Below are 26,535 nucleotides of genomic sequence, written 5' to 3' on the forward strand. Positions count from 1 at the left end.
GGGCTGCTATCTATGGGGTCGCACAGAGTCAGACACAACTGAAGCGACTTAGCAGCAGCAGCATAGCTCCTGAGATCAAACCTTCCTGACGATTCTGTTCAAAGGACGTGCTCTCTCTCATCAGCACACCCAGTTCATTCCCAGCAAAGCCCTGACTACAGGCTGTAATTACAGGCTTGTCTGTCTCTCATTTGCTGTCACTCGTCTCCCACAAGAACGTGAGCTCTCTAAGAGTAAGGACTTGCTCTGTCTTACTCATTCCTGTGCCGCTGCTGTCTAGAAAAATGCCCAGCCACAGTAGATGTTCAATAAGTATTTGTTGAGTGAATGAATCCGTTTTTAAGATTATTCAAGCCATTTGTTTTTCCTTGATTGTCTGCCAGTCTGCTCCTTGGTAAGGTATCTGACCATTGGAGGAAGAAACGTGTGTCATTTGCAGCTTCTGTTCAAAGAAGATGTGGAACTTTAATAATTAGAGGGAGGTCCTGGCTTTTAAATCTTAGCTTTGCAGCTGTGTATCCCTTAATCAAAGATTCAGTTAGGAGAGCCAGCAGGGTTTCATGAGCAAATTTTAATTTTTCTATTTTCTGTCTGCTTTGTGAGTTTTATTTTATCTGAATTTGGAATAAGAAGTGCTATGGAAGATTTAGGGCTGCCCATATGTGATTTTCAATTATCAAGATGCTAAAAATGCTACAAAATTAACATTTTTGTTTATTTCAAGTACAGTGGTCTCAGGATTACATAACACTAAGTCTTCTTAAGAATTACAAAATAAAGATGCTGATGTGAAACTCATTGCAACCTATGAACTTGTGTCTACAAAACACTGATGTAATGCTATGAGCTCATAATATAAATGGATGCTGAACCATCTGTGTTTTGTGACACACTGTATCATAAAAAAATTTGTGTATAATTCTAAAGTAAAAAATGAAACAAATTTTCAACTAACAGGTGCTGTTGCTTCAAACATACAACTCAGCAATTCTAAATCCTGACTTGAAACAATGCCTGCAAAAGCGAAGAGTCAGGGGAAGACACTACATTTGATACTCTTGAAAAATATCAAAGAAGTACCTCTAAAATGTAGTAGAGAAATGATAAATATAAGATGTTGCAAAGCGGGATAAAAGAGTCAATATAAAATACTTTTTACTGGAAGGAAAGAAAAAGAAAGAAGGAAAGACAAGGAGAGGAAGGCAGAGTTTGCGGAGGAGGGTCCATTCCTGAGCTGGTTGAAACTTTTGAGCTCAGGCTCTTGGGCTGCGTAGTCAAGAAAACGATGGTCAGAATTCACCTATAGCGCATCTTTATCCATTTATCTGTCGATGGACATTTAGGCTGTTTCCATGACCAGCTATTATAGATAGTGCTGCTATGAACACAGGGGTGCATGTACCTTTTTCAAATTAGAGTTCTGTCTATATGCCCAGGAGTGGGATTGCCAGATGGTATGGCTATTTTAAAAGAGATACAGGAGTAATCCCAAGAGGCAGTTTGAAGGGAACAGAAATAGACATTTATCAAGGTGTTCCATACTTAATGCTTCCCTGGTGGCTCAGATGGTAAAGCGTCTGCCTGCAATACGGGACACCCGGCTTTGAGCCCTGGATTGGGAAGATGCCCTGCAGAAGGCAATGGCAACCCACTCCAGTACCCTTGCCTGGAAAATCCCATGGACAGAGGAGCCTGGTAGGCTACAGTCCACCGGCTCACAAAGAGTTGGACATGACTGAGCGACTTCACTTTCACTTTTCACTTTCCATACTTTATATATGTTACTTAATTCTCATAACACTTCCAAAGAGGTGTTACTAATCCAATTTAGAGAAAATTGATCAAGAGGGAGGGGTCATATGTATACCTATGGCTGATTCATGTTGATACTTGGCAGAAACCAACAAAATTCTGTAAAGCAATTATCCTTCAATTTAAAAATAGAGATAATTGAGTCTCAGTGACTTATTAAATATCTTACTCAAGGTCAGACAATGGAACTAGATCTGAGAACCAGCAGATTGGCTAGGTGGTGGACTAGGATGAGTCAAAGCATTTTCACTTGGCTTGTTTTATAAAGCTGTATTTGTATTTTTATTAATTTTTTTTCTCGTAAATCTGGGAACCTAACATTCATTTGTGCTTGATTGCATATCAAAGACACGGGCTGAATAGGTTAATGCCCAAAGCAGAGAGTGATGGCCAGATTTGTCTTAGTTTTGTTTCTTCATCCTTAAGGCTAGCATTTGGTTTTAGGTGAGGGAAAGATGAGTTCCTGACAATAAACAGCAGTTTAATCAAGACTTATAATGAGGGCTCACCAGCCGGTTAAGGCAAGCAGCCTTCACTAGATTTGCCTGCTCTCAGTGAGTCCCTCTGGGTAGCTGTGACTCTGGGCTGGAGGGGAGTCACAGAGCTGAGGTCCCTGCAAAGGGAAGCCAGCCTGCACGCATTTCCAAGAGTGTCCTGCTGCCAACTGGCGCCACGGTCACCCACTTGGGGCATTTTGAAGCAGCCTCAAATAAGCTTGCAACATCAGGGTTAGAGAAGAAGGTGGGTTAAGAGTCAAGGACACAGCACAAGTTTTAGATTTAGGTTTTAAAACCTGGTAAACTCTTATTTTTCTTTTTTATAAAGAAAAACAGAAGTTTGCAGTCTCCCTTCATTACCCACCGGTGCTTCTGAGCCATGAACTTTCCCCCACTTCGGAAACTTCTCTGGAAAATGCATTTCATGCTTGTCTACTTCAGTAAAAACCCTTGACTGAATTGTTACAAAACAGGAGACTTGGCCCAGGGAGTGTGAGAAATCTCCCGACGCGGCAAAGCCAGTTGGCATCCTTGAAGCCCTGTGTGCTCCGACCCCTGGTTTACCTGTCTTCTTGGACTGTGACCTTCTTCCAGCAGAAGGGGGTTCTGACTGTTCCCATGCCAGGGGGCCAGGAGGAGGCGGTCACAGCACATACATCACTTTCTCAGACACACTGAAGGGTGTCTCTTCGGATGAGGGGGGCTGACCTGACTTCAGGGCTCCGAGCTCACCAATACGTGAGACACAATCTTCAGAGAATTCGCAAAGCAAATCTCTCTGAAAGCCTCAACTTGGATTTTTGCTCTTATAAGGCTATGCCTGCCTTATTGGCAACCCACTCCAGTGTTCCTGCCTAGAGAATCCCACGGACACAGGAGCCTGGTGGGCTACCGTCCAGAGAGTCGGGAGTCGCAAAGTCAGACACGACTGAAGCGACTTAGCTCACAAAGCACACACAAGGCGGTGCCTGCATCATTATTAGCTTCTCGCTGCTCTTACACAAATGGGAGAAGCCTCCTCTTTCTCCGCTGGTACAGACTTTTACCCAACAGTCCTTATATAGATCCTTAGCCAGCCAGTTTCCTGTTCTCCAGCACTGGGGTTTCTGAACTTAAATCTCTTTTCTCAAGCTCTCACCCTGTTCTTTACTCCTTCACTCTCAGAAGTTGATCCAAATTCTTCTTTCCTTAAGAAAAGGGAGTATTTTCAATAAGAATTCATTGGGCACCTGCTATAAAGCAGGAAGTATGCTATTTGGGGAACATAAAGACAAATAAGTCATGAACTCTACCCTGGAGGGGCTTATAGCTGGATGAGGGAAAGTCACTCAGTCAAGTCACTCAGATCACTTGACTGAGCGACTGAACTGAATTGATGTGACATGTGGGATCTTAGTTTCCTGACCAGGGATCAAACCCAAGCCTCTTGCACTGGAAGCTTGGAATCTTAGCCACTTTACTGCCAGGAGAGTGCCTCACTGTCATTTTTTAAAATCAGACCCTGACTATTTCTTTTCTGGTCTGTTGGATAGCCCCAATAATGAAGACTCTGCTTTCTGTCTCTTTTTATTTCACTTTATCTTTCATGGCATTTCACAAATTGCATTTCTAGAATACAGATTCTTTTTTGAAAAAAAAAAAATTCCTTAAAATAAAAATTGATGATTTTCCACTGCCTGCACTAAAATTCAAATTTTTGATGTAGCACTCAGGACAGTGTGTCCTTGGCCGCCAGTTTTCTTTTTGAAACTCCTTTCTTTCCTTCTCATTCCACGTACATCATCTGATGTAGCCCTGTGTGATCACAGCGTGCTGCCCTGCCTCCCCAAACTTGCCTTGAATTCTTACACCTCCCAGGACCTACTGTGGTTTCTTCTCTACCTAGAAATGGCGTGTGCACTTGTCGAAATCGTATTCATGCTTCTGAGCCCAGCTTAACTGTTACCTTCTCTGTGAAGTCTTCCCAGACCTCCTTTTCTCCTGGAAGATCAGTGGGTCTCCCCTCTGTGTTCTCATACCAGAAAAGTGAAAGTGAAGTCACTCAGTTGTGTCCAACTCTTTGGGACCCCATGGACTGCAGCCCACCAGGCTCCTCTCTCCATGGGATTTTCCAGGCAAGGGTACTGGAGTGGGTTGCCATTTCCTTCTCCAGAGGGATCTTCCAAACCCAGGGATCGAACCCGGGTCCCCCACATTGCAGGCAGATGCTTTACATCTGAGCCACTGGGGAAGCCTCTCTCTCTCTTTCTCTCTCTTATACCAGGGTGGTTCCCAGACCTGGCTGTGCACTAGAATCAATTGAGAAGCTTTAAAAAGATCCCGAAGCCTCAGCCTTACCTCATACCTTATACCAGAATATATGAGGGAAAGCTCTGCATTTGTAGTTTTTGAAATCTGATCTCAGGTGCTCAGAATTTGATAAGTTCAGATATTTATTCAAGATTCAATAATTCACAGGTTACTAACGGTCATCAAGGAGAACAAGATTCACTTTATTCTGGGTTAGCCTGATTCTCGGACAAGGAATTACTTTCCTCATCAGTTAGATTGTCTCCAGGGTCTCTGTCTTTATTTCCGAAACAGATGTTCTTTGAAAGACCAAAGAAGACAACGGATGAAGTGGCCTGCTGTGATATTCTCATCTTGGGAAAATTACAGAGGTAATTCAGAATAAAGTTGGGATGTCCCATTTTCTGTTCTGTGGTTGTAACATTTTAAATCTCCTCTCTTCCAGGCACACGTGTGTGTCAGAATCTCTCCAGTTCTGCCAAGTCCAACTGCCATCGTACCCATGCTGCTGCTGCTGCTAAGTCGCTTCAGTCGTGTCCGACTCTGTGCGACCCCATAGACAGCAGCCCACCAGGCTCCCCGTCCCTGGGATTCTCCAGGCAAGAACACTGGAGCGGGTTGCCATTTCCTTCTCCAATGCATGAAAGTGAAGAGTGAAAGTGAAGTCGCTCAGTCGTGTCCAACTCTTCGCGACCCCAGGGACTGCAGCCTACCAGGCTCCTCCATGCATGGGATTTTCTAGGCAAGAGTACTGGAGTGGGGTGCCATGGCCTAGACAAGACTAAATAAATTGAGATGAAGTGTTCCCTTGCACCACTAAACTGGGGTCTGAAGGTAAGTCTGCTGAATAAATTGTAAAAGATAGTATAATGTTTGTAAGTGAAATATTGTCAATACTCACAGTGAATTTTTTTTATAGGTCAGACGGGAAGTATCACAACAACTTACAGTGTGTCTCAGAACATCAAAAAGGTTCTCGTTTGAGAACCAGAGCAATAAGTTTGCTATTACAGATTGGACTGGAAAGCATCAAAGTAATAGAATTGTTTTCTTGGAGGTTTAAATTCATTGAATAACATTTAACTATGATCTGTAGGAGTTTTAAATTCTAGAACTCTTCCCTGTGTCACCAAGCCCAGCTATCGTTCTGATCCTCGGGGATGTGAAATGCTAACATATCTGTATGTTCCGTGATTGGGTAGACCAGAGCTCTGCACTTCTCCCCACACACACCTGCCCTTTGCAAGGATGTGCACACACCACACACGCGTGTACAGATACATATGCCCACACCGCCACTGCTGGTCTGTCCACAGCCCGGGTCTAGATGAAACTCTGACTTTTGAGGTTGCTGTTTTCTTTGGCTTTTAAATCATGATCTTACTGTGGAATCCAAAACTCAGACAAACATGATGCCAGCAGAAGTCACAGCAGGATCGTTTGCGGAGGTTGGATATCTTTAAATTAAAGAAAACAAAAAACATTGAGAGCGGGTCCTTAAAAACCAACATTTTATAACCTGAGTCATGCTCATGTTTTTGCTCCTTTGCTTAGAAAAAAAACAGTATCTCAGAGCTGACCTAAAACCTGGCTAGTGGTGCACGGCACGGTAGGGGATGGGCTGTGCACACCAAGGGGAATGAAGGAGGGTCCTCCTGCCCTTGGGGTCTGGGCGAGGCTGAAGTCCTGAGGTTCTGGAGGACGATCCTTCTCACTCATACAGAAAACATGTCCATAAGAACAGTGTATCTAAAATATTTTTATTTAAAACTTTTTTAAGTTTCACTGTTCTGAACTGTAAAAATGAGCAGAAGTGACTACCCCTGCCGCCAGTCCCCTACTGGCAAAGCTGCCTCTTAACTATCAAGGCTCAGTTGAATTCAGTGGTTCTCAGCATGCGGTCCCCAGGCCAGCAGCAGCATCACTCCAGAACTTGTTAGAAAAACATATTCTCCAGCCCTTCCCCAGGCTTGGTGGCTCAGATGGTAAAGAATCCACCCGCAATGCAGCAGACCTGGGTTCCATCCCTGGGTCGGGAAGATCCCCTGGAGAGGGAATGGCAGCCCACTCCAGTATTCTCGCCTGGAGAATCCCATGGACAGGGGAACCTGGGGGCTACAGTGCATGGGGTCGCAGAGTCAGACACGACTGAGGGAGTAACTCTTTCACCATCACCCCAGATTTGCCCAATCAGAAACTCTGGGAGTAGGACCCAGAAATGGGTGCTTTGACTGGGTTTCTAGGTGATGCTGAGGCAGGCTCAAGTTGAGGACCACTGGCTTCAAACAATTCACTCTATGAAGAACCAGCAGGTTGAATATAAGCCAACCATTCGCCATTGCTTACTGATAACATAGAAAAACCAATAGGGTCTCTAGAGTATTTGAGCCTTTTCCTAACATTTTTGTCATGTCAAAGAAAAGGGGGTAATGCGGGTATGGAGAAAAACATGTTTTTCAGCCAAGTCCCATTGATGTAAAAAGTGAAAAGTTGAGTGTCACATAAAGGCACAAAAATAAACCCACTTAGATCTTCCTTTTGTTCCTTCCAATAAGAGATAGAACATGTTTAATTTGCTTTTTTTCCCAACTAACTATGAAGAACAAAAGACAAAGCCAGGGAAAATAACTGTTTTCTGTTGTGGTTAATTAAAGAGAGATAGCAGACTCTACAGAAGAACTCATTTTCTTGAAGGGCAGAGGCTTTCTCTATACTTCTTTATGTACCTAGTGCACTAGAGGATAGTTGGGTGGCATCACCGACTCAATGGACATGAGTCTGAGCAAACTCCAGGAGATAGTGAAGGACAGGGAAGCCTGGCGTGCTGTAGTCCATGGGGTTACAAAGAGCTGGACACGATTTAGTGACTGAACAAAGCACATTCCTTAATCTGAAATAGGGGTCTAATAACTATTCATTAAAATTGAGGGGAAAAGCAAATAGGAGAAAAGAAAAACAAGTAAAAAGATAAAAATAGAAAAGCATCACAGGGAGAAATATAAACTTGAGAGACAAAGAAACATCTACCAGAGAAGGAAGATGCCAGGGGGAAATCAAAGAAAGTGACGGAGGTAAAAAGCGAAGTGACAGTTCCCTGAGAAACAGAGAACTCACCTGACTTATCAGTTATATGAATAAGGCTCATGAACTTCAGAGGCAATGATCTGGCTGCTCAGGCATGCAACATTTTCCCCTTTAAAAACTGCTTCTAAAACTCTTTGTCCCAAGATGCTGGCCAAGTTTCAAGGACCAAGGAGCAGACTCTTAGGGACACAGCGTGTGTACTAAGTCACTTCAGTCGTGTCTGACTCTGTGTGACCCCATGGACTATAGCCCGCTAGGCTCCTCTATCCATGGGATTCTCCAGGCAAGAATACTGGAGTGGGGTTGCCATGCCCTCCTCCAGAACCCTCTGACCCAGGGATCAAAAATGCGACTCCTGAGGCTTGTGCATTGGCAGGCGGGTTCTTTAGGTAGAATCCAGCACCACCTGGGATTTTTACCTGAAGAAGGAACACCTTCCGTCAAGAAGAGATACTTGGATCTGAGATGAGTGGCTTATGAGGTAGTGATCTCCCCGTCACAAGGTATTCAAGCCAAGGAGTCCAGGAAGCTGCAAGGAGTACTACAGATGCTGTATCAGAAGAAGGGGGGACTTCCCTGGTGGTCCAGTAGCTGAGACTCTGAGTTCCCCATGCAGGGGGCCCAGGTTCGATCCCTGATCAGGGAACTAGATCCCACATGTCGCAACTAAGAGTTTCACAGACTGCGACAAAGGTCAGAGATCCCACGTGCTGTGACTGAGGTCCTGTGCAGCCAGATGGAAAAAAAAGAAAAAAAAATTTTTTTTAAAGAAGAAGGGGAAGGGAGAGGTTGATTCTTTTAAAATCTTGAACTTTATTGAGCATATTTCTCAGAGTTCCACCTCACAGCTGCTGTTTCACAGATAGTAAGCGTGGGAAATATGGCTCAGTAGACCAAGGCCTGTGAATTCTCAACTTGAACCAAAATTCACCTTCACCTCTTCACCCGTCGCTACCCTATTTCACACTTGGTTTCATCTCCACAATGAGAATATGTCCTCACAGCAGATAGTGCAGATAACTGAGAAAAGCAGTTCTGAGAACTTAAAAAAAATGCAAATGTTCAGTAATTACCCTTTAAAATGTGAGAACAGTGTTTTAGAGCAGTAACTGAATAGTTCAGTCATAAGCAGAGTTGGCCTCAGGGGAAAACATAATCCGACTTAAGAGTTGGCAGGAGACGTGGTACCCACTCCCAAGGAGGGACCTACTTATTCGAGAAAAGACGTCAGAAATCCTGAGCTACCACATGAAAGCAGGAGCTGGTGGCCACTTCTTCCAAGTCAGAGATGGTGATCCAGCCCTGGAAAATGGCAGTTTCTGCAGTTAGTTTTCCCCTTTGGGAAAGCACCAGCACCTCCACACTGCTGATCTGGATACTGGCCTTGGACTTCCCACCACGGGCAATAAACAAGAGAGAACCACGAGGAAAAGCAACCTGTGCGTCCACCGTCCTTAGACATCGAGGCTTATGTCACTATGGTGGCGGTGCTTTAGTCGCTCAGTTGTGTCCCGCTCCTCGCGACCCTATGACTGTGGCCCACCAGCCTCCTCTGTCCATGAGATTTTCAGGCAAGAGTATTGGAGTGGGTTGCCATTTCCTTCTCCAGGGGATCCTCCCTATCCAGGGATTGAACCAGCTACTCCTGCACTGGCAGACGGATTCTTAACCAACAGATCCATTTTACAGCTGCTCAAACCCACAGAATGCACAACAGCAAAGGTGAAAGGTGAGCCCTGACTCGAGCCTTGGCCATTGGGTGATGGCGCTGAGTCCATGTAGGTTCATCAGCCGTAACCGATGTAGCGCTCTTCATTCAGCCCAGCATTTTGCATGATGTACTCTGCATGTAAGTTAGATAAGCAGGGTTATTTAATCTGCTTCGATCATGCCCAATTCTTTGTGACCCAATGGACTGTAGCCCTTCAGACTCCTCTGTCCATGCGATTCTCCAGGCAAGAATACTAGAGGGGATTGCCATGCCCTTCCCAACCCAGGGATCAAACCCATGTCTCTTATGTCTCCTGCATTGGCAGGGTGGTTCTTTACCACTAGTGCCACCTGGGAAGCCCTCCTTCTTTCATTGCTGATGGTCAAAAAATATTTATTATAGGTATACATCTATGCACACCTATTCATATATTGGAAAGAGTGAGATACATGTCGTGTGATGGTAAAATGCATGAATTCTAGAGTAAAACTGCTGGTGTTCCAATACCCCGACCAGCTGTGTACTCTGGGCCAGGTGCTTTGCCACTTTCTGACTCATTTCCTGCTTGTACAACAGGTATACTCAGAGTGTAATAGTTAAGAATGTTTTTGGAACGTTTTAGGCACTTTGCAAGAATTAGCCAATACAGTTGTACCAATAAAGGTAGAACTCTTGAGTAATATTTCTCATTGGGTGCCTGTTGGCGGGAACAATGAACATTTAGTGGAAAGGAGACAGAGATCAAAACTGAGATAGATTTACAGACCAATTAGCTTCTTTTCTGCTCCATGCCCATAGATTTCCCAATCCCCCCTCAGCTATATCAGTGAGGATAGTGGGCCAAAAGAGCTTCCTGAAATGAAGCAGTTTTACACTCTCCATAAAACACCACTTCTTGAGGATCAGACATAACCCTCCATTTCATAAGCTCATCATGAAAGGGAATCTGAGCCTTTCCTGTTTTCATTAGAAGTGCTGATTCCATACACCCATGTTTATAGCAGCATTATTCACAAAAGCCAAAAGAAGCAATCCAAGTCTTCATAGCAGATCAGTGGATGATCAAAATGTGGTATATGCATAAATGGAACACTATTCAGCCTTTAAAAGGAAATTCTAACACATGCTGTATAATATAGACAGACCTTGAGGGCGCAATGCTAAGTGAAATAAGCCATTCACAAAAGGACAAATGCTTAAAACGTGTATAATATCATATAAGAAACGAATTGCCAGTCCAAGTTCGATGCAGGATACAGGAAGCTTGGGGCTGGTGCACTGGGATGACCCAGAGGGATGGTACAGGGAGGGAGGTGGGAGGGGGGTTCAGGATGCGAAACACATGTACACCCGTGGCGGATGCATGTTGATGTATGGCAAAACCAATACAATATTGTAAAGTAAAAAATAATACTAATAAAAATTTTTTTAAAAAAGGACAAATGCTGTATGATTCCACTTATGTAAGATACCTAGGGGAGTGACCTTCAGAGACAGAACACAGAAGAGTGGTTTCCACCGCTGGGGGAGACAGGAAATGGGAGTTATTGTTTAATGGATACAGAGTTTCAGTTTTGCAAAATAAAGAGAGTTCTGGGGACTGCTTGCACAGCATCCTGAGTGTACTTAAAACGACTGAACTTAAAAGTGATTTAAAAGTGTACTTAAAAGTGATTAAGATGGTGAATTTTATGTTACCCATATTTTGCCACTTTTAAAACATTTTTTAAAATACTGACTTCAATCAAACCACTACAGGTACCCTGGTGGCCACCAGTTGGGGAAGGGTGTGCTGTTGTTCCTGATCTATAAGACCCGATGAAATTGTTAATGCTTTTTCCTGTCAGCAGCCAATCTCACTGATAGGCTGCAGCTGCTGTCTGTGCGCTCCAGTCCAAACAAGAGTCCGGGCCACCCCCTTCTGGCCTGTGATTCTTTCCTAGGGGAGCTACAAATATGACTCTTAAGTTAAAAGGTATGCATGGGGCACATGCATGCCTGTATCCCCAGGTGGGCACCCTGTTGAACCCCTGCACATATGGGAGAGTAGGCCAGTACTGAAAGAGTCCACCCAGGTCAGCCGTGTTGGATCACACAACTGTCAGATGTGATGTCTGGGTTTTTGACGCCATCGTTGGAGCTCTAGGTAACGTCCCACGGTCTCTGGGATTGCACTCTGGGCTTCCCTGGTGGCTCAGTTAGTAAAGAATCTGCCTGCAGTGCCAGAGACCTGGGGGGTTCGACCCCTGGGTTGGGAAGATCCCCTGGAGAAGGGAATGGCAACCCACTCCAGTGTTCTTGCCTGGAGAATCCCATGGACCAAGGAGTCTGGTGGGCTATAGTCCATGGCTATAGACCTGGTAGGTGAGAATCCGCCAAGAGTTGGACACGACTGAGCAACTCACACTTTTTGCACTCTGCATGAATGTCAGGTCTGCATGGGAGCTGTTTCCCTGCAAGCAGGGAATGCTTGAGTTTCTTCGTGAATTAAGACCACTTAGATTTCTGTGACAAGTGGTTTCTATATGAGTCTTTTAGATTAGACCTTCTGCCTATCGATTCTTTTAAAATGTATTAGAATTTCACAAGTATATGTGAATTACGTATCTTTTATTTTTCCGGGTTGGAAAGGAGATGGGCAAAGGACAAACATTTCATGTTTCATCACGAACAAGAACTACTTTCAGGTCCAGCATGCTGATTAACTAATATGATTATCCTTCATAACAGCAGCATGATATAAAGAAGATTTCATTTATTTTATTCATAATTATAATAAATTCTCTGTGCTTCCTTTTCTGATTGCTTACACACTTCCTCATGTATGTTAGTGTGTATGAGACAAAGTGTGTGTGTGGTATATTTTGTGACATCCTGAAATTTGAAACAAGGGCAGCTCACATGACTGAAAGAGCAGAGACTTTGCTTCTGAGACCTCTGACACCTACTCCTGCAAGCTTCTATCAAAAAGTCAGCTGTCAAATAGCTTATAGAAAATAGGCTTTTCAGAACATAAAAAGCAACGTGACCACATTTTACCCTGAATGTCTCTTGATTCAAGCTCTCTTGAGAAATAGAGGCCAAGGGCCACCTGTTACTGGAAAGAGACCAGCTGACCTCTGACCAGACTGCTGCTGGGGAGGTCTAACCACATCTGTGAGTTCCATCAACATCTCCCTTCCTTGGCCCATTAAGAAACTGGGGCAGAACTCAGGAGGAGAAGCTGCTTTCACAAGTCTGAGATGAAAGAGCCGCTGGGATCCAATGGTGATAACAAGGACTGACTCTCTTCCGTGCAGTCCTAAGAGCTGACATGTCCTTGGCCTTCCAAAATGTTGCTTCCAGAATACCAACCCGTCAGGACCCTGGGGAGAAACCACCACAAACGGTGAGACCACTGGCTGTGATCTGTGGGTCTTGGTGATAAAAGCAAAGTGACTCTTCTTCTCTCTCAGCCCCCAGACTCTCAGGTACGGTAGGACACTGTCAAGACTGAGCCTGTGGGCTAAGAGAACTTGGATGGCCTGACTCTGAAGCCCAAGCTGACCTCGGCAGGAACTGTCTTTGCAGAGAACACAGACTCCTGAAAGAAGGGGGAACAAGAGCTTTAAACCAAGTTTGACTTTTGCATTCCATCAGAAACAGGTGTTTGCTTTGGTGGAAGAGAGAGTTCACAGAGGGATTTCATGCATAGCTGAGAGCAATGGTGGAATTTTTCGGATGTCATAGCTGGGATCGACTTATATCATCAGAGCATTGTCACTCCAGTGGCTTTCTACAAGCAAGATATTAAACACGTGTGTGTGTGCCTGTGTGTACACAATACTTGAAGCTGGTCAAATCAGCACCCACCATTTCTCCAGCATTCTTGGGTATATTTCCAATATAAAGGCACTTCTCTTATCCTCTGGTTATAGTAACCCAAGTTACTTTATTCACAACATCTCCTTTGATTTTCATCACAATGCTATGAGATAGGCATTGTCTCCATTATATAGATGGGAAAACTGATGCTTAGAAAGTTTGTGGAACATCCTGAGGGGACATAACCAGGAAGTGCCAGAGATGGGATTTGATTTTGATTTCGCCCCCGATTCTGCTCCCACAGATCCCACAAGATAAACAGCACACGTTGCACGTTGTATTAGCTGCAGAGTCAGTAAAAATTCCCGGGTGACCATCTGCAAAGCCCGTTCACTCACCTTCCTCTCCTCGGCCGAGCTGACCCACAAGTACCAAGTGTGGCAGGGCCTCCCTTGTCTCCTCACCGAGTGTCCCTCTGCCTCTGTTGCTTTCAGTCTTTTCCAAGATTAACATCTGACCTACCTTCTTTCCATGACCTGGATGGTCAACCCTCCCATCAACGAGTCCTGAGTGATAGAATCGGGTGAAATGACCTCACCATCTTTCCTAGTAGAATGGCTATCCTTCTGCGGACTTCTGAAGAGGCACCATTTATGCAGCCATAACTAACTGCCCAGTCTTCTGTTTAACCAGAATTCCGAGACATCAGATCCTCTTGACAGCTGCATAGAAGTAGGAAAAAGTCAGTTTAGCTGTTGATCATCAACTCACTCTTTCTATTCTCGCCCAGATTTCTTTATTCTTTATCTTCTAGCTCTTCAGCTGTCTGCCTTCTTTAAGAAACTGCACTGGGTTGCTCTCTTCGAGATGATAGGTAAATAGACAGAGGGGTGAGTAGATGGGAAGATAGGTAGATATATGATTGATAGATAGGTAGGTAGACAGAATATAGATAGGATCTAGATCGGTAGACTATATATGGGTATGTACTGTATGTGTACATATATTATTGATCTGGGTTCCCCAGAAGCAGATTCTGAGATAAGTGTGCACATGCAGGAAGGAAACACTAGGGTGAGGATGAAGCCATGCAAAACAGGAAAGAGAAGAAAACTAAAGGAGACTAATCAGGCAACTTCTTATTGAAGGCAAGTGGCACTTGATTTCTCTGGGGACCTTGGGAGACTCTAAGACTTCCAGTCTCTCAAGCTCCACCCCAAATCTCCTGAATCAGAACATGAATTTTTAACAATATCCCCTAGTGGTAGAGTTTATAGAGCACTGGAGCAGAATATGCCTCAAAATTAAACTAACGACGGGGCAGGGAAGTTGTGAGATTTATCCTTCCGCTCTCCTATTTGACGTGGGTTGTGGGCAATTTCTGAGGGTTTTCGTTCTCTGGCATTTCTGGCTTAGCCTTTGTATTGTTGGAATGATCAGACTCCAGTGGCTAGAAAAAGTCCTCAGACAGAGAATAAAGTGTATTAGCAGTAAGCAGTCCTTGGCACATATAGTTATTACTAGTTCAGCTATGATTCAGATGTATATAAATGTGATATTAAAGTTGAGATTGAATTGCAATAATAACAACTTCCATGAGTGTAATACCGATCCAATGTTAACGATGCATTAGGTAGATTGAAGTCAGCAAGATTACATCTGGGCTTTTATTTGAAATAAAGCAGTTAATTTACCTAGCAGAGAAATACCATTATCACAATTAACTTTAGAAGCACTAAAATAAATCCGTATTATTTTTTTCTCAGAGTTATTTGAGGCTTTTTAAAGTAGGCCACGAGTGAGGTCAGGAAATGGGCTCCATCTTTCATTTACTTATTATAATTCCTAATATTAACCCCCAGGAGGGGTTGGGAGGAAGGCAACCAGTGTTCTTCACTGCAGTACCAAACAGTGCACCACACATATCCTGGAATATGTTCAAGAGCTGAAATTATGGTGGAAAAAAAAAGACCTGACTCCTATTATAACGTTAAACATGGTAAAGACATTTGGATAACATCCAGAAAAATCCATCACTGCTCCCGGACACAATAAAGTAACTACAATAAAGTGATTTCAAGGAAAATGTTAGTTCTCTTACCCATCACTTGCATTTTAAGGGGATATTAGGGTATTTCATATCACACAAGGAAAAACTAAAAAAAAAATCAGGATGCATCAAAAGTTTCTAAATCAGCTTGGAAAAAATTAGAATAATAACCTCTTATTAATTCAAACTGTGATGTTGGAGAAGACTCTTGAGAGTCTCTTGGACTGCAAGGAGATCCAACCAGTCCATCCTACAGGAAATCAATCCTGAATATTCATTAGAAGGACTGACACTGAAGCTGAAACTCCAAAACTTAGGCCACCTGATGCGAAGAAACGACTCATTGAAAAAGATCCTCATGCTGGGAAAGGTTGAAGGCATGAGGAGAAGGGGACCACAGAGGACGAGATGGTTGGATGGCATCACTGAGTCAGTGGACTTGAGTTTGAGCAAACTCCAGGAGATGGTGAAGGACAGGAAAGCCTGGCATGCTTCTGTCCGTGGGATCGCAAAGAGTCAGACACGACTGAGCAACTGAACAACAACAGTAATTACTAGAAACAACAGACTTAAACAAAAATCCTAAATAAGGATTTTGTGTTCAAATAATAGCTATAAAAAGGTATGAATCCAAAATTCTGTATTTCATAGGATGTATTCATTATGAGCTCCAATTACAAGCTTAACATGAACTTAAATAAAATTTACAACAAAAATGAATGAGCAGCATATCCTGTTCTACATTTTTTTGCTCAATATGACACCAAATGAATTTTAATATATGATAAAATTAAACTCATTATTTATTAACCAAGTACCAAAATGGAAAAAACCTTTCATTTAGAAAATAAAAAGTTGATGCACAGAGTATATTCTTGAGTAATGAAACCCTACAGAAAATATTCTTATACCCGCTTCTCTCCTCTCGGTCTCCCTTCTGTCTGCCCTTTAGCATTAGCAGCAAAACCAATTTTGTATCTAATAAGTCTCTCTTGAATCCACCAAGCACGTAACTTTCTGTACACTTCCTCGTGCTACAAAAAAAAAACTGCCTTTTTTAGAATAAAGTCTAGTGAAATTCTGCTTTTGCTGACATCTTCTCTTTCTCTTTATAAGCAGTTCCTGCTCTGTCCAGCCAAGACACTGAAGAAGACATCAGTGGCTTTAAATCGTATATTTATTTATAGTGTGGTTGACAGACTCATTGGTGTTAGAAAGAAATGTTCTGCCAAATTTGACAATTCACTCCTTACTCTAATCCAAATTTCAGTTTAAGAAAAGAACCCACAGTGTGGAATGCCCATTTGGATTGAGGAAGAGGGTATTTTCTTCAAAGAAATAAAATGATTTCCCTTTTCCCCAAAGTCTGTGTAGGAAACAGCTTGTAGAGGTGTTGAGATGAGTCTGCTGAGGGCAGACTGGGCTGCTCACCAGCAAAGGACTCACTGCTGAGACTGAAGTTAAGAAGAGTGCACACTGGGATGGGTCTTTGGGGGTGAGAACAGATGTGTGAACACCAAAGGTCCAAAGCTGAATGGTATGTATCAAAAACTAACTGGATTCTGAACCAGTCCTGTCTAACAGAGGTGTAATGAGAGCTACAAAAGTCATTGTCAATGGTCTGTAGCCTCATTAAAATAGTAGAAAGAGGGACTTCCCTCGTGGTCCAGTGGTTAAGACTCCATGCTCCCAATGCAGGGAGCCCGGGTTTGATCCCTGGTTGAGCTTCCCTGGTGGCTCAGACAGTAAAGAATCTGCCAGCAATGCTGGAGTCTTGGGTTCAGTGCCTGGGCTGGGAAAACCCCCTGGAGGAGTGCATGGCAACCCACTCCAGTATTCTTACCTGGAGAATCCCCAAGGACAGTGGAGCCTGGTGGGCTACGGTCCATGGGGTTGCAGAGTCAGACATGACTGAGTGACTAAGTACCCAGGGAACTAGGTCCCACAGGCCAAAACTAAGAGTTGGCTAAAGATACTACAGGCCGCAAACTAAGACATAACAAATATTAAAAAAAAAAAAAAAATAGAAACCAAGTTCATTTAAATAGTATATTTTAAACCCAATATGTTCAAAATGATATCATTCCTAAAAATGGATGAGATATGTTTTTTTGCATACTAACTTTTCAAAGTGAAGGGCAAGTGTTATCCTCACAGCACATTTCAAGGGGTCCCAAAGTCACTTGTCACTAGTTGCCACTGTGCTGGCCAGCCCAAGTCCAAACAATTCTAAAATACAGAATCTCTGAGAGCCAGATCAGAAGGACTAGGTGAAATCATAAAGCCAGACTACATACTTATTATCATGCGGTCTGACCTCGTTCAATTATACTTAGAACTCCAGCAACCTAAGAGGCTTTTCCTGCAGTGCAGGCAGCTTCTTTACCATCTGAGCCACCAGGGAAGCCCATTATTTTGTCATCCAACTCGATTTCACATCAACACACGTTATGAGCTGCATACCCTCCCCTACACATATAACCCGGCAGTATCTTATCCTGCAACCCCTGGGAATCTCTTTAAATTAGGAAAGTCCTTTAATTCTGACTGGCTTTTCAGAACAAAAAGCAGTGTTGGTACATTTGGGTTAAAAGTGTGATCTGCCTAAGGTACAGAAAAACCGTTATGTCAAAGCTTCATCTAGGTTTTTGTGTGGCCAGAGCAAGGACTTCAAAAAGCGAATAGTTCTGTTACTTGAAAAAGTGATATATGTTAGGGCTCATTTTTAATGTGCCGTGGGCCTCTGGTCAAGTTGTGGAATAAAGAAGGAGACAGAGGCCAGCCTGCCACTTCAGTGCATTGTAATGTATGTCGCTCAGCAGTCTCAGCACACTTTGCTGTAATTAGAAAAACGTTTCTCATCCTTAACATGGATCTTGATTGCAGTATTTCTGACACTTAATGTCTCTCCTGAGACAGGAGTTACTTCTGAGATGACTCAGAAATAATAAGGCATGTTTGCACATAATACTACCGGGGAAATCTCAAAGAGTGCTGAACTTGGAGAGCCAAGATTTATCCTGGACTGTCTTCAGGAAACCCCCCACCTCCCACCGAGAGTCTGGGAGAGACTTAAGTTGAGAAATGTCTTGCTTCAAGGGTTGTCCGAGGAATCGTACTGCTTGAGTGTAGACATGAGTAGGGAGATCATTCTAGGACATGATTGCTACCAGTGTGGAGGGACGGGTTTCTCCAAGGGTCAGTGAAGAGTCACACCCTACTGGTTTGAAGAAGGAAGCCCACCTCACAGAGAGGTAAAAGCCAAGGTTCAGGAGCCAACGCTGAGCACACTGTGTGTCTGGGAAAGGTTTAACTTTCTGAGTGATTTTCTCATGAACTATTGGAAGAGCTTTGTGAAGGACACACTGTTAATTTCCCTTCCTCTATTTCTTTATAGTTTTTCTTTGTCTTTATTTTTTTTACTTTGTTTATTTATTTTTTGCCTGCACTGGGTCTTCGTTGCTTTGCACAGGCTTTTCTCTGGTTGCAGCGAGCAGGGGCTGCTCTCTAGTTACGGTGTGTGGGCTTTTCACTGCAGTGACTTCTCCTGTTGCGGAGCATGGGTTCTAGGGCATTCGGGCTTAAGTAGTTGGGGCACACAGGCTCAGTAATTATGGCTCGAAGGCTCTAGAGAACTGGCTCAGCAGTTGTGACACACAGGCTTAGTTGCTCTGTGGCACGTGGAATCTTCCTGGACCAGGCATCGAACCCTGCTATGGCAGATGGATTCTTATCCACTGAGCCACCTGGGAAGTCCCTCTTTTACAGCTTTGCAATAAAAGTTTTGTGTGATAGAATAAAAGCAGAACTAGCTATATAATTGCAGGACAAGTGCAAAATGAAAATGCAGGAACCCTTGTTAAAAATGAACAAGAACTCCAACAGAATGTGGTATACACTTATAATCAAATATCATTCAGTCTTAAAAATGAAGGAAATTCTGACACATGGTCAGTAGCTAGCAGCAGAATACTAAAGACCAAAGAAAAATTTTAAAGCAGTCAGAATTAAAAAGTAAATTACTTACAAAGGACCAATAATTAGACTAGCAAAACTCTTATTAGCGTTAGTAAAGCCCCCAAAACAATAGCAAAATGACTATGTATTGGGAGAATATAGTCATCAACCTGGAAGGTTCTATCTAGCTAAATTATTATCAAGACTAAAGGTGAAGTAAAGACAAGTTCAAACAAACTGAGCCTGAGAAAGCTTATAACTCAGGGTCTTTCCATCACTGAAAAAACTACAAAAGGATGCACATCAGTAGGAAGAAAACAAAGGCAGGAAGGGGGACCGACACACAGGTATTTTGTAGTTTCTCATTCTATCCCCATAACTTTTCATATTGTCTATTTCCCTTTTTCTCTGTGCTGCGACAGAGGATGAGATGGTTGGATGGCATCACCAAGTCCCTAGACATGAGTTTGAGTAAGTTCCAGGAGTTGGTGAGGGCCAGGGAGGCCTGGCATGCTGCAGTCCATGAGGTCACAAACAGCTGGACACAATTGAATGACTGAACTGAACTGAACAATGAAAATGGGGGTATATATGGGCTTCCCTGGTGGCTCAGATGGTAAAGAATCTGCCTGCAATATGGGAGACCTGGCTTCAATCCCTGGGTTGGGAAGATCCCCTGAAGGAGGAAATGAAAACCAACTCTAGTTTTCTTGCGTGGAGAATCCCATGGACAGAGGAGCCTGGAGGGCTACAGTCCATGGGATTGCAAAGAGTCAGATATGACTGAGCGACTAAGCATGGCACACACATACCTTCTCAAATCAGTATTTTCATTTTCTGTGGATAAAGACCCAGAAGTGGAATTGCTGGATCATAAGTTCGTTCCATTCTTAATTTTTTGAGGAACCCTCATATTGTTGTCTTTAGTGGCTGCCCCAAGTTATGTCCCACCAACAGTGCACGAGGGTTCCCTTTCCCCTGCACCCTCACCAACCCGTTATTTCTTGTCTTTTTGATAATAGCCATTCTGTTAAGTATGAGATAATATCTCACTGTGGTTCTGATTTGCTTTTACATAATGATTAGTGATATTGATCACCTTTTCATGTACCTATTGGCCCTCTGTATGCCTTCGTTGGGAAAATGTCTACTCAGATCCTCTGCCCATTTAAAAAAATAAATTTATTTCTTTGTTTGGCTGCATTGGGTCTTAGTTGTGATATGTGGGTTCCCGAGCTCACAGGCTCAGTAGGTACAGTGCATGGGCTTACTTGCCCCATGGCATGTGGGATCTTCCTTCCCCAACCAGGGATTGAAACTCATCCCCTGCTTTGGAATGCCAATTCTTAACCACTGGACCACCAGGAAGTCCCTGCCCAGGTTTTAATTGGTTTTTTGTTTGTTTGGAGTTTCTTTGCTACTGAATTGTATGAGTTCTTTATACATTTTGGATACTAGCTCCTTAGTAGATACATGATTTGCAATATTTTCTCTCGCTTAGCAGGTTGTCTTTTCACTTTGTTGTTAGTTTCCTTTTCTGTGCAGAAGCTTTTTAGTTTGATGTAGTCTCATTTGCTTATTTCTACTTTTATTTCCTTGGCTTTTCATGCCAAATCCAAAAAGCCATCGCCAGGACTAATGCCGAAGAGCTTATCACCTATGTTTTCTTATAGGAATTTTAGTTTCAGGTCTTACATTCATGTCTTTAATCCATTTGGAGTTAACTTCTGAGTATGGTGTAAGATAGGGGCCCACTGTCATTCTTTAGCTGTCCAGTTTTCCTAGCACCATTTATTGAATATCCAACTGCTTCTTCAAAAGACTTGAAGCAGCTAGGAATAACCTAGAAATATAGCCAAAGATTTATTACCTGACGTAAGTATTTTATACCCTTGTGTACGTTCCTAATTTTCCTTCAATCAGAGGGAGATTATTGAGTGACTTACACGCTACAGGACTAAATAATGAGGAAAGAAACCGTAGATCTTGTATATGGTTTCCACTGTCTAGACTTGCTTATTTCAGATCCATCTAACGCATGAAGGATAATGGGACATTTTCCAAGACTGGGAAGAGCAACACGTAAGTGGAGCTGACGTCATAGTCCTTCTCGTGTTAGGAAATTTCCCATCATTGTTCCAAGAAAGCAAACGCTTGGGAACCACACTGCAGGAAATGAATGGTTTCACATAAACGCTCATTTGCCCTGCCGTCTGCAGTGTCATAAAATGTTTTATAATGATGGCATCTCCTGCTCAGTTTCATCCCTTCTTGAGAAAAGTTTGATTCTTTTTAGAGAATGAATTGGTGACTGGGGATTTACATTTTCTCTTGGAGAGAAATGTTTCTCCATGTTTGTGAAAAGTTACACTAACAATAACTGATGCTGAATGTTAGGCATTAGGCTGATGTTTCCAGCACACTTAACTGCTTTTGGTAGGAATCAAGGAGGTCTTATATGTTCTTTCCATCCAACGAGGCTATAGGTGCTTCTGTTATCACCCAAAAGTATCCAAATAACCTACCAGGAGCAGTGACATGTGGCCCACTGACTCTGCATAGAACTGGATGCCCTCTTATAACACATGTTTGAATTCCACAGCCTCTCAGCTGACCACCTGGATGCCTAAAAACAGCCAGGAATTCCTAACTGACCTGGAGTTCAGTGTCCTGGCCATGCCTGAGGATCAAGAATTCAGGATATGGGGTTCCAACACAGTGCATTGCACCACAGAGAACACAGTTGAGCAATCCGGTGGATGGCCTTAAGCCAGCCATTGATTTATGGCCAAGAATGCATTTCTGTTTCTGGTGACAGAAAAGCAGCTCTAAGATCCATTCTGGTTGACCACAGTAGCTGTTCTGATCAGAGCAGGCATCGTGAATTGAGTTGGTTTGGTTAATTCCCTGCTATACCCTACATATGGGGCTCCCCTGGTAGTGCAGTACTAAAGAATCTGCTTGCAGTGCAGGAAACGCATGTTCAATCCTGGGTCAGGCAGATCCCCTGGAGAAGGAAATGGCAACCCACTCTGGTACTCTTGCCTGGAAAATTCCATGGACAGGGGAGCCTGGCGAGCAACAGTCTATGGGCTCGCAAAAAGTTAGATGTGACTGAGCATGCCCGCAAGCAGTATAGTACATATACAAGCTCTGTCTACTAAGACAACACTGAATCTGTAATTTCTTCAAAGTTTACAGTAAGTTATAAGAAAATAAAAGACTAGAATCAAGTGCCTAGGCTCTGTATCAGGTTACTCAAAGATTACAAGGAATTCCTCAGAATTTAAGGGAAGCAGCAAAGTCTATTCCAATAGACAGCTACAGATTTGATTTTGATCAAGAGTTTACTCATTTAGTTTGATTCAGTTTGACCTTTGAAGCCTTATTGTGAGCTAGACATTAAGCTACAGAGCAGAAATAAATGGTTCCACATCCTGAGTTTCACTAGCTCACTATACCTAGTGATTATAGAAAAGAAGTTAACATATTTCAACAGATTGCTTTGTCATTTGCTACTCTTTGGTGGGTCAGAATAGAATTGCTCATAGCATATACATGCTGGTTTTTTGTTCTCGAAGTCAGAATATACGGTAATTATAACAGATGATAACTTGTGTATAAGTTATGGTGCCAATAAGTGGTATCTAGATCCTTCAGTTTTAATATACTTCACATGACCACTTTCTCCTACACTGGGGGAAAAAAAAGCAGAGCTTTTCTCTACCAATCCTACTTTTTAGAATATGATTAAGAAGCTGGATTTTACCCTCAAACCTGCTTAGCTGAGCGATATTTATCTGCAGGATAGAAAACTCCAGACTTCTCAGTGGTGATGGTTACATTAACTCCAGAAGGAAAAAGTGGGAAAAGTTAGAGCAAGTGAGAAAGAAAGAAACCAAAGAAAACAAAACTTTAGCTCCAGAAGAAAAGACAAAGGAAGTTTGGAAATTTAGAAAGAGGAAAGAAAGCAAAAGAAATGATGGACCAAACACTGTTAGGAAAAATATTTTTTAGTCTGAATAGCAGGCTGATTTACTATAATCCTTCATTTCTTTGCTTATATACCCAAAATAGGATTCAACTTAGCTTCAAGTAAATGACATCAAACACCAAAAGCACCAAATGACTCATAAGTTAGAAAATCAGTTGAATGAGCGACAAAAAATAGACCCAAGTTTATTTTTAGAATTTAATAGAGCAGTTTCATTTTCCTCTAATAACATGTCAGAATATACAATGGCATTCTCTAAGGTCTAAAAATATATACTTAAATATATTTTATATGTAAAAATATGATTTAGCATGGTGCTCTCCTCTTGTGAATTTTTTTTTTTTTTTAGTTAAGTGCATAGAACATTACAAAACCACTCACAAAGCCATCTAACCATGATTCTTGAGAAAGACGAATAGGGAATGATTGTGTATCATATTAGGATGAATTACAGAACTGGAGTAGGAAAGATGGTATTAGAGATGGTGTTTCTCACCTTAGTATTTTCCCGGTCTTCAAAAGCTCATTGTCCACACCCCCAGCTGTGGTCCATTGTAAAGGTGGTCACACTTTTTAATAGGCCCTATTTTATTGAGTCTGTGTTTTATTTCTCCACCAGTGACTTTCCCACTTGACTTTTAGCTTGTAGTCATTCACCACATAAAAATGCCAGAGCTAATAAGATGATTGGATGAAAATGCAGAATAATAACCATGTAATATGAAATATGCCGTAAATGTGGTGTACACATATTATATATTATGGCAAAACCTTGGTAATTGCCTGTCTGGTTTAATTTTCAGCTGAGTAAAGGGAAAAAAATCTGAGGTTGTGCTATCTTTTGCTCTATTATTCTTATTACAAATATCTGAATTGGTCAGGGAACCACAGAAATCCATCGCTCCAGTTTTATAGCTTTCAAAGTTTTTGGAATTGGAGGCTAACCTAAGGTAAAACATTTACTCAAGCACAGCTCTCCAGAGTTCTGTGACTTTTCTCATCAGAAATGAATTTCCAGTTAACCTTTAAATAATAAGAAACAAGAGTTTCCTATGCAATTGTGGGGTAGCCAAACCCCAGGGTAGGAATGGGGGCAGGACCCAGGGCAAGGACATGGTGTTCTCACTCACCCTTGTTTGTGATGGCTGTAAACACAAATGGACTTCTTGGATCTTGGAATCTTGCTGGGGGGGCTCTGTACAGAGAAAGAAGTGTCATGATTTGGGAGTGGAGGGTGGACGGTGACGGTAAAATCTTGGGCAAAATTCCAATGTCTACCAATTCCAGCCTCTCTGTTCTCTGTCCTTTGTAGCCTCTGTCTTCCAGCTTAAAGCCTGAGCAAAGCTTGCCTTAGAAGGCACTTCAAGCCTCTGAACTAGGGAATTGATCCTCAGATTTCTGCAAACATCCAGGGAGGTTGCCAGGTGCTAGGGATCCCGGGATTAGTAACTCCAAGTCCCTGTGTGCAGGTAATTCAAAGTCTGACGGAGAAGTTTGTACTAGCTTCCCAAGGCTGTGGTTAACCAAGTACCACAAACAGGGTGACTTGGACAACAGAAATTTCCTTCCTCCCCGTTCTGCAGGCTGGAACACTGAGATCGAGGTGCCCGCGGGGTTGGTTCTTCCTGAGGGCTGGGAGCGCTTCACAGGTGGCACTAGTGGTAAGGGAACCCCCCTGCCAATGCAGGAGGCCCAGGAGACTCAGGTTCAGTCCCTGGGTCGGGAAGATCCCCTGGAGGATGGCACAGCAAGTCACTCCAGTATTGTCTGGAGAACCCCATGGACAGAGGAGCCTGGAGGGCTTCAGTCCACGGGGTCGCAACGAGTCAGACACGACTAAGTAACTAACACACACACACACACACACACACACACACAGGCTGGGAGGGAGAATCTGTTCCGTTATTTTCTCCTGCTTCCAGCAGCCTCAGGCATTCCTTGTCTTGTTGGTAGTGCTCTCCCGTGTCTCCACATTACCTCCCTTCACGTGTATCTGTCTCTGTGGCCAAGTTTCCCCTTTTTATAAGGACATCAGTCATATTGGATTTGGGCCCAACTTAATGACCTCATCTTTTTTTTTCTTTTTTCTTCTATCTTTTAGCTGCCCTGCAGGGCACATGGGATCTTAGTTCCCCAACCAGGGATCGAACCCACACCCCCTACACTGGCAGCATGGAGTCTTTCGTCTCAATGATTCCAGCCATGTTTGAGGCCCTAGTCTGACTTGGAGGTTCATGCTGAACACCGAGCGGCTCCCTAGTCTTTGCCCAGCAAACTACCCCCCACCCCCCACCACGTCCTTCCCTCCTTCCCTGCACCCCGGCCCTACTTTGTGTCAACAACTTAACTCCCTGTTCCAAGAATTTCACTGAAAAACACCTTTCACTTAGCAAGCATTTTCTACGCCTGTTGGTCTAGGCTCTACTCCTGGAGCTCAGCATATACCCTTGTCTTCAATGAGAAGCTCAGCCTAGTGAAGGACAGTAAAGAGTAAAACTCAGAGGAATAGAGCTTTTGGTAGAAGCCACCATGGGGTGATATTGGTTGGGGGGTGAGGGGCGGTGTAGAATCAGCCCTGAATTCAGCTTCAGGTGAAGAAGAGAGCAGGGAAGGCTTCATGTAGGAGGGGACACCTGAGCTGAGTCTTGACATACATGCAGTAGGGTTTATTCAGGTGATTATGTAGAAGCAGAAAAGACATGCAGTGTGGTGGAAAAGGATATTGGGACAGATAAAAAGACAAAAGGAGAGTACATAAAAAGATGCTCAGTAAATGCTACAATTATTAGGTGAATAAAGAGAAAAGAGGGACTTCCCTATAGCACAAACACTAAAGAATCTTCATGCAGTGCAGGACACCAGGGTTCAATCCCTGGATCAGGAAGGTCCTCTGGAGAAGGGAATGGTAGTCCACCCAAGTGTTCTTGCCTGGAGAATTCCATGGACAGAAAAGCCTGGCAGGCTACGGTTCATGGAGTTGCAAAGAGTCGGATACAACTGAGCGACTAACACACAAAGAGAAAAGGAGAGTAGTGTGCTTGAAAGAGGTGGGTTTGAGCCATTTTCTTTTCAAAAATAGACAGCTTGTCTTGGTCAGCTTGGGCTACTATAAGAAAATACCATAGCTTGGGCACCTTAAACAGCAGACGTTTATTTCTCATAGCTCTGGAGACTGGGAAGTTCAAGATCAAGTTGCTGGAGTGTTTGGTATCTAGTAGGGCTCTCTTCGGAGAAGGCAATGGAAACTCACTCCAGTACTCTTGCCTGAAAAATCCCATGGATATAGGAGCCTGGTAGGCTGCAGTCCATGAGGTTGCACAGAGTCGGACACAACTGA

The 26,535-nt window shown here is 43.1% G+C and overlaps 1 long non-coding RNA gene across 4 annotated transcripts; it reads right to left on the bottom strand.

Annotated features, from left to right (window-relative positions):
* Positions 1 to 4,723: 4,723 nt before the first annotated feature.
* LOC133236701 (uncharacterized) lies at positions 4,724 to 25,522 on the bottom strand. 4 transcript variants are annotated; one of them, XR_009732990.1, is made up of 3 exons: positions 24,329 to 25,520; positions 8,102 to 23,873; positions 4,724 to 6,055 (listed from the first exon to the last, which is right to left on the bottom strand). It is a non-coding gene; the product is annotated as an uncharacterized LOC133236701 (long non-coding RNA). The 4 variants fall into 4 exon arrangements; XR_009732987.1 differs by having other exon boundaries at positions 8,102 to 13,919; positions 23,695 to 25,508; XR_009732989.1 differs by having other exon boundaries at positions 8,102 to 8,406; positions 8,893 to 25,508.
* Between the last annotated feature and the right edge of the window lie 1,013 nt (positions 25,523 to 26,535).

This window comes from Bos javanicus, chromosome 23 (assembly GCF_032452875.1).
Source record: "Bos javanicus breed banteng chromosome 23, ARS-OSU_banteng_1.0, whole genome shotgun sequence".
Lineage (NCBI taxonomy): Eukaryota > Metazoa > Chordata > Mammalia > Artiodactyla > Bovidae > Bos > Bos javanicus.